The sequence below is a fragment of the Schistocerca americana genome, chromosome 6 (genome assembly GCF_021461395.2).
Source record: "Schistocerca americana isolate TAMUIC-IGC-003095 chromosome 6, iqSchAmer2.1, whole genome shotgun sequence".
In the NCBI taxonomy this organism is placed as follows: Eukaryota; Metazoa; Arthropoda; class Insecta; order Orthoptera; family Acrididae; genus Schistocerca; species Schistocerca americana.
In genome coordinates, this window is record NC_060124.1 from 483950014 (window position 1) to 483959294 (window position 9281).

Genomic DNA, 9281 nt, shown 5'->3' on the forward strand with positions numbered 1-9281 from the left:
CTGCACAAACTACCGAAGCTGAGTGCCCTCCCCAACACAAACTTCAGTTCATTTTTCCCTTACATATTGTCACTACTGTCAGGGCTCTCCGATGTTGGCAAGCACCCCAGCATTGGACGTAATGGGTCGTCCTTGTACCATTGGTGATCTTAAAGATCTTATAATTAAATATTTCCCTGAGACATTTAAGTCTCTTTCTGTTATCTACGATAATGATCGAAGCAGACAAAATGAAACAAAATTCCGAATGAATTGAAGTTTGTGTTGGGGAGGGCACTCAGGTTAGAGAGTTCGTGCAGCTATGTTGGACATCGTGCTGTGGTATTGTAATGGTTAGCATTTTTGCCTAGCAAGCAAGAAGACACGGGTTCGAGTCCCGGCTGCAGCACAAATTTTAATTAATTTCGCCTGCTTCGATCATCGTAGATAATAAAAAGAGACTTAAATGTCTCATGGAAACATTTAATTACAAGATCTTTAAGATGCTGTAAAGTTTATTTATCGACAAGCGCCCATCTTCAAGACACACACATACTGGCGACTGGTGCCCCATCCCTTTTCTGCAGTTAGTTCACAACTCTTTCTCCGAACGTATACTGTTCCCTTATAAGCAACCAACCCGCACTGAGTTTTGAAGTTGCAGCACCAGCACGTCGCTTTCAGTTACTTTTTAGAAGTCCACCACGACGCTGGTGAGGCTATGGTGTCGTACGTGTCTGCAGTTCCGCGGACAGTTTGCTGGCGGCGTGTTTGTTCAGTCAACACGGCGACTGCGAACACAAGCGCACTGCTGACAAGAGAACCTCCCCGTCGCACCCCCCTCAGATTTAGTTATGAGTTGGCACAGTGGATAGGCCTTGAAAAACTCAACACAGATCAATCGGGAAAACAGGAAGAAGTTGTGTGGAACTATGAAAAAAATAAGCAAAATATACAAACTGAGTAGTCCATGCAAAACATAGGCAACATCAAGGACAGTGTAAGATCAGGAGCGCCGTCGTCCCGTTGTTAGCGTGAGCAGCTGCGGAACGAGAAGTCCTTGGTTCAAGTCTTCCCTCGAGTGAAAAGTTTACTTTCTTTATTTTCGCAAAGTTATGATCTGTCCGTTCGTTCATTGACGTCTCTGTTCACTGTAATAAGTTTAGTGTCAGTGTTTTGCGACCGCACCGCGAAACCGTGCGGTTATTAGACGAAAGGACGTGCCTCTCCAATGGGAACCGAAAGCATTTGATCGCAAGGTCATAGGTCAACCGATTCCTCCACAGGAAAACACGTCTGATATATTCTAAACGACACTGGTGACGGCATGTGTGTCACATGACAGGAGTATGTTGTCGACCCACCTAACTTGTACACTTGGCGAATGGGTAAAAAGATTCTTCTACCTTGCCCGATTTAGGTTTTCTTGTGGATGTGATAATCACTCCCAAAAAGTGACGAAAACATAAGAGTTTGTCACATAAACTGCAACAAATGAATGCAACAGTTTCACAGTCGCGCAGTTTTCCCTGTGCTCTTTCAAAACATATGTTTTTTACGTTTTCAAATTTTTCCGTGTGTAGGCCGTCAAACCCTGCATATGTCCAAGTAAATCTGATTATGTCCTGGAATTTTGGAGAGCTAAGTTATGTGAGTGCCTGAACTTTGATAATTGTCTGCAAATAAAAAATTAAATTTATCATTGAAGGGAAGACTTGAATCAAGGACTTGTCGTTCCGCAGCTTCTCACGCTAACCACGGAACCACGGCGCTTCTGAGCTCATCCTGTCCCGGATCTTGCATATGTTTTACATCGACTACTCAGTTTGTATATTTTGCTTATTTTTTTCATAGTTCCACACAACTTCTTCCTGTTTTCTCGATTGATTAGCGTTCAGTTTTTCAAGGCCTATCCACTGTGCCAACTCATAACTAAATCTGAAGGGGGTGCGATGGGGAGGTTCCCTTCTGAGTGGGCAGTCAGATTCAACGTTGTGCTTGCGATGTATACAGACCTGCAGCTCGTTCTGTGGTTACGTCATAACTGTTTCTCTATATGGGCAGACAATGAGAGAAACTCAACATCCAGAAATCATGGACATATACAACCCACAAGTCCAAAATGTTTACTGACTGAATTAACAGAAAATAGAGAAAAGTTAAGATAGATTGGTTTCAATGCTTCGGATGCTCCACAGAGTATTCCCCCCCCCCCCCCCCCCTCCCCTCGCGCGTCAAATTGGCTTTTGTGTTTCCTGGACTTTGTCGTTTCGTGCTAGGTTCCCATAAATAACATCAAGTCACGTCGCCGGTGATGCATTTTTCCGGAGGAGAACTTTCTGCGTCTTATATTTCAATGAAGTCGCGGCAGCAGGCATCCAAGTGTCGGTCTTTTCATTCAGGGGTCATAAGTGCGTGGCAAACTTTACACTTAATTTTCTGAATACTATTTTGATCTTCAGTGTGGTTCTTTAAATCAACGGTAAACTAGAACTGATGTTCATCACTAGTACCAGATGCTGTTAAGGAGATAATGTACTGGGAATCAGGTGGAACAATACCAAGGGCTTTGAGGAAGCATTTGTACGTTGCACATTGTATACTAATAACCTGCAGACATTATTGATACTGGCCTCAGATGGTTTGGAGAGTATGCAGTTATCTATAGTGAAGTACTATTTTTAAAAGACTGGACAGATATCGTGTCGGATCATGATGGTACTTAAAAGTAGTGAAAATGTTGGCAACTTCCTTTATTAAATCTCTAGAAATATTAAATTTTGTACTTCATAAAACGTTGAAAAGTAGTATCCTATTGCTGCAACATACACAAGTCACAACTAGAATCAGTTCTCTCGCAAAAATAGCTGGGTGTAACAATCTGTAGGGACAGGAAGTAAAATGATCAATCGTAGGTGAAGTAGGTGACTGTGGTGTCACCGCGAGACACCACACTTGCTAGGTGGTAGCCTTTAAATCGGCCGCGGTCCGTTAGTATACGTCGGACCCGCGTGTCGCCACTATCAGTGATTGCAGACCGAGCGCCGCCACACGGCAGGTCTAGAGAGACTTCCTAGCACTCGCCCCAGTTGTACAGCCGACTTTGCTAGCGATGGTTCACTGACAAAATACGCTCTCATTTGCCGAGACGATAGTTAGCAGAGCCTTCATCTACGTCATTTGCTACGATCTAGCAAGGCGCCGTTATTCAGTTACTATTGATATTGTAAATAATGTACAGACAAGAGCTACATTCAACATTAATGGATTAAAGTTAAGTATTCCACCAAGTACCACCTTTTTTCTAGTCTAATTTCCTTGTCCTGTTCCAGACCTCACGCCAGCCTGCGTGAGCTAAAACGCGTGCCTTTCGGCTTCCTCTTACATTAGTGGGTTGGCCCTCTTGCCAATCCACAACAGTGACAACATTCATTCATTGGCAGGATACTGGGAAAATACAGTCTACAAAGGGGATTGATTACAAATTACTTTTGTGTATTTGCTTACAAATTATTTGGGAGTCCTATTTTAGAATATTGTCCAATTGTGTGGGAAACATAACAAATAGCATTAACAGGGGACATCGTACGTATACAATGAAGGGCAGCATGAATGGTCACAGGCTTGTTTTACTAACGGGAGTGGCTCTCGGAGGTACTAAAAAAAAAAAAAAATTAAAAAAAAATTGGCAAACATTACAATACAGACCCCAGTTAGCCTGCGAAAGCCTCAAAATGCTTCGAAAACCAGTACTGAATAAAGGATCAAGAGATATTTTTTATCCCTCTAGATATAATTCTCGTAGGGGGTGTGAAAGGATTACACTAATTACAACACGACCAACACGATAGAGATTTGTGAGCAGTCACTCTTTCAGCGTCCCTCAAGCGAATGGGACTAAACGAAACCCTACCTGTGGTAACATACTGATTACAATTTGTCAATGAACCTGCGTGAAATGCTGCGCCCTTGTCTAGCTCCTTTCTTTTGTGGTTACAGCATACACTGTCACAGCAGACAGGGGAATGAATACGGTCTGCCACCATACGGGGTCGCACTCTGGTGCTACGTATTATGTACAGATAGAAGTCCAGCGCATCCTCGCCCTATTTCTCGTAACTGAGTTGTAGACAACTTTCTTACCTCGTGTGTCGTAGATGTTGCCGCATTTGGCCACTTCTCCGTCGGTCGCGAGCTCTAACGCTTGTGCAATTAACAGTGCATAATAATTTGACAAGTCTGTAGGTTTAAATGATAAGCATAAAAAGAACCGTAAAATATTAGGGCCAACTAATTTTGTTTTATTTCATTAACCGCAAACAGTAAAAATATTTCTAGATGCGGTCTATCGTTAATATTCGTAACAAGATTCCCAATCATTAATTATTAGTTCCTGAGCACCGCAAAAGTTACAAAATGCTTCACTTGATCTTAGAATCAAAATGAGTTCGCACAATTATTTTTTCTGAGGAAACTTTAGTAATTAATGCCGTCTTTACGCGGATGTGCACTTAAACTAGTTCGCCTCTTGTCACCTCGAAAACCGGTCGTAGACTGCCTTGGGTTAACACAACACCAAGGCAGTTCTTCAACAAACTGTATTTATATGACACGTATTCATGAATACTTCCTTGGAAACAGATCGTCGACTAGTAGTGAGCTGTCTTAAGAGTTTGGCACCTGCTGTCGCAGAGCGCACCTGTCACTGGTCCATCCTTTCCGTCGGTAAGCACTGATAGTAGTTAAAATCTGTAGTTAGCATTTCCTGACGAGCTGAGTAATATTGAAATTATTATTGTAAGAAACGTCATTCATACGGTTGGAGATGCGTATAAATATTGCAACAGTAAAAATGAGTGATAGAAGATTCGCTACTTGGCGCACATCGTAGTACGGGAACCGACACTGTCTCTGCTCCAGTACGATGTGGCTCTTGTTCTGCCGGCTGTTCTCACGCTGTGAGACCATCTGGCGCGTCGTTCGGCGAGGTCTGCCTTGTGACCATACCTACTCGCTAGCCTCCCATAGCTAAATCTCGCTGTACCGTGCATTAAACGTAGCAACAGAAAACGTAAGAAACGTGGGCCGACGTGTTGCATAAACGCCACAATAGTACCATTTATAACTAAAATTATGGTTGTGCTTTTTAAAGACTGTTTAAAACGTTTATTAGGTGTTGTGGGTATCCTCTCTTCTTCATCATTCTACACAGTTTCTATCCTTCAATATTATCGAAAGCCTTAATATTATCATCTAGAGATCTGCCTTAGAAACCTGAAAACAACTGTGAATCTTTTGCGGAATGTAATTAGTATGTTACCACAGTTGGGGTCTCCTGCCGTCCAATTCGCGTATGGGCCACCGGAAAAATGACTGCTTTTAAGTCTCTGTCGTGTTGTAATTAGTCTAATTTGCCACCGAGGGAGGTCGCGCAGTGGTTAGCACACTGGACTAGCATTCGGGAGTACGACGGATCAAACCCGCGTCCGGCCATCCTGATTAGGTTTTCAGTGATCTCCCTAAATAGTTTCAGGCAAATGGCGGTTCTTTAAAAGGGCACGGCCAACTTCCTTTCTTATACTTCCCTAATCCGATGGGACCGATGACCTCGCTGTTGGGTCTCCTCCTCTCAACCGCAGAAATCTTGTCTTCACATCCCACACGGGAGTTGTATTTAGGGGGTAAATAATATCTCTAGATCCTTTTACATGATGAAATCCGCAAATGGAAAGAGATAATTAAAAAGTAACAAACGTTCCTGCTTAAGTTTCCTTCAATGCGCAGTCGACACCAAATTACTGGTGGAAAATGAAGATGACCTACAAAGGGGAATACATTTTTCAGGTGAGATTTGTGAAGAGTACCATTTGACAATTTCAGCAAACAAGACGAAAACAATGGCTGTTGTAGGAAAACAGCCTGAACATGGAAAAATTATGATTAACAATTAAATAACACAACAGATCAAACATTTAAGCTATGTAGGTTGCGACATCAGATTTGAATACGATGAAGACATCGAGAAGAATTTAGCAAAGTTTGGGATTTTATAGGGCGTACCAGGAGGAATGGTCAGTATCACGGATATCACAGAAACAACTATTCGAAGCAAAAATCCTAGTAAACAAGGACTCTAAGCAATGACCATTTCTTCATCTTCGCTACTGTGAAATAAGTTCCTTCTATTTCTCTATGCTTCTATACTACCTTCCAGGCGATATAAGAAGTGATCGAAAAAGAAATGGCCGTTGGAAGGACAGAATTATCGTACAGAACAGAAAAAGTAACTATTGGTGAAATTAGAAGGTGTCAACTTTGAGAGCGCAAGATGAACACCGTTAAACGCAGACGGGAGAGGAGATAGTACGAAAGAGTACATTGGTGGCCTCTGCGAGAGGGAGAACTATCTCATGAAGTGATCAAAGAAGAAATGTTGGCCCATAAGAAAAAAGGGGACATAGTATTAGGGGAGATTTTATCAGAGCTTTGGGAGAATTCAGTTCAAATAATGCACAAGGGAACAACGTCATTCTTTCTGAATTTATAAAATAATTTGGGAAGTGGGAACGAAACAACTGTTGAAGCAGGTGAGTAGTGGTAGAGTCAGTGAGGCTGGGATGCACCATCAAATTTTCGGCAAAATATCATCCATACAATTCTGAAAATATGAAGGGCCGATAAGTGAGAGAACTATCGAAAAATCAGTTTGACAGCTCATACGTCAAATGTTCTGAGGGGAATAACAAATCAGAAAAGAAAACTGAGGACCTGTTAGAAGTTCGCTTTTGGTAAGGTAAAGGCACAAAAGAGGTGGTTCTGATTCTACGCTTTATAACGTAAGCAAGACTTAAGAAAAACCAAGAGATGTCGAAAAGATTTGTCGACCTAGGAGAAGCGTTCGACAGTGCACAATGGAGGAAGATGTTCGAAATTCTGAGGAAAATAGGTTTGAGGTAAACACTGCAGGACCTGTTGAACGGAATGAAAAATGTAATAGGTACACAATACTGATTGACGGTAGACAGAAGAAAGATGAATGTGATGAGGAGCAATAGGAGTGGAATTATCGACAAACTTAATATCAAAATTAGGAGACGAAGTGAAGAAATTCTACTGCCTTGGAAACAAAAGAACGTATGACGGATGAAGATAAGGGAAGATAAAAAGCAGACTAAAACACACAAAAAGAGGACAGTCCTTGAAAATAAGCCTTAATTTTTGAAGATGATCGCTTGTGGAACATTATCGTGTGGAAGAAAATACTGGCTGTGGGGAAACTGGCAAACACGGGAATCGAAGCGTTTACGTGGTGCTGCAGAGGGATGTAGAAAATTAGGTCGGAGAAGACAATAAATGAGCTGTTCTCCGCAAATTCTACGAGGAATCGACAAGATGAAGAGACAGGATGATAGGACATGTGTAAAGACATCCGGGAATAACTTTCATGGTACTTATTAATACGTGTGGCGTCTGTTCATTCGGCTATGCGCAGATGCACTCACACGTCCGAACCCTTGGGGGACTCAACTGAATAGTTGCGAGCAAATAGTGAATAATGGACAGAGGACACTACATCTGCTGGGTGCGGAAGGTTAATGTTTGGGCTGGACCGAGGCGTGATCTTGTGGTCGAGGTGGTCAAGGCAAGCGTTCTATGGAAGTGGCACATCCCCCTTCGAGTACCAATCAGCTACAAAATTTCACATGTCGCCCTTGCGTTTAATGCAGTGCATGTATGCAGCTGAGATCTGAAAATTTCTCAGCCATAACATCGATGCTTCTAGAGGAGGCTGTAGAGCAGAAAAAAACCATAGAGCAAGATTGAGATTGGAATATTTCCAACAAATAATTAAGGACATTGCATGCAACTGCTATTCTGAAATGAAGACTTTGGCACAAGTTAGGAAGTCATGGCGGGTCGACCAAGTCAGAATACTGAAGAAGGAAGAAAAAAAAAAAAAAAAAAAAAAGCAACTGAAGCGTACTAACGTTTGACTAACTCTGAAGAAGGTGAAGTGAGGGTTTCAGAATTTAGATGTTTTACGTAGTATTTTACGGTTGGAAACTGACGTAAAAACTCTTTCATCAGGAATACTGTTCCCACATATAATTAGAAATGAGGGAATTCAGTAATGACTAGTCATACATACAATTTGGTAAAAAGTGTAGATAAAGTACCTTTTGAACTGTACTAACAATTTTCAAATTTTAGTATGTTGTTAAGTCAAAATTGTAACAACTTGGTTTGCATTTTGACCATTGCAACTTAAACATTTTAGCCACTATTCACATCTGATGGACTGATTTCTACACAGCTTTGAAATTAGAGCAATGAAGAAGTCGCTGTATCGATATTATTTGCACACTTCCGTAAAGCGGTTTGTGTTAAATACAGCTTCATAAATGGACTGATATGCGTTTGACGTTAGTAACTGGCGATTAGGACGAGCAATGTCTATGGCTGAACTTTATCTGTGGCAACTACCCATCAACAGAAATGGTTCAAATGGCTCTAAGCAATATGGGACATAGCATCTGAGGTCATCAGTCCCCTACACTTGGAACTACTTAAACCTCACTAACCTAAGGACACGCACACATCCATGCCCCAGGCATGGAACCTGCGACCATAGCAGCAGCACGGTTTCAGACTGAAGCGCCTAGAACCGCTCGGCCACATGGGCCGGCTGGTCGTCAACATTTTCACTCAGTCAAAAAATAACTTTTGCGAGTTTCGAAAGACCACAGATATGAGGCAATAATTCTGTTATTCCACTTTTAAATCGATTAGAGATGTAGAGTACATACTCGTAGTGATTATTAAATTATTAATTAAAGAAAACAATCTGATTTTTACAAAAGTGTGCGTTCAGGCTATTAGTAGATAACAGTCATTCCTTTCCTAGTATGAACATGTATTATAGAGCTGCTGTGACGAAGAAGCTACAGTTTTCATGCCAGACACCTGAAAGAGGCCTATGACAGCAAGTCAGACACCTTCTTTCCAGTATTTTTCAAGTGTCACTTACAACAGCATGGGGTTGCGCCGCGCTATATTGGACAACTAGAAGCTTACGAGCATCCCCGGGCTGCGGAACTAGAGCAAAAGCAGTTCTGTAACGGACAAGGAAATATGTAATTCTTACTTCGCAGGGTATGTCTCCACGACAGAATGCGGGAAACTGAATTCACATCAAAGCAAATATGCAGAAGGTTCAAATGGCTCTGAGCACTATGGGACTTAATATCTATAGTCATCAGTCCCCTAGAACTTAGAAGTATTTAAAACTAACTAACCTAAGG

General features: G+C 41.8%; 1 non-coding gene across 1 annotated transcript; it reads left to right on the forward strand.

Annotated features, from left to right (window-relative positions):
* Nucleotides 1-315: 315 nt before the first annotated feature.
* Nucleotides 316-388, forward strand: Trnaa-agc. The gene has a single exon. It is a non-coding gene; the product is annotated as a tRNA-Ala (tRNA).
* Nucleotides 389-9281: the final 8893 nt, after the last annotated feature.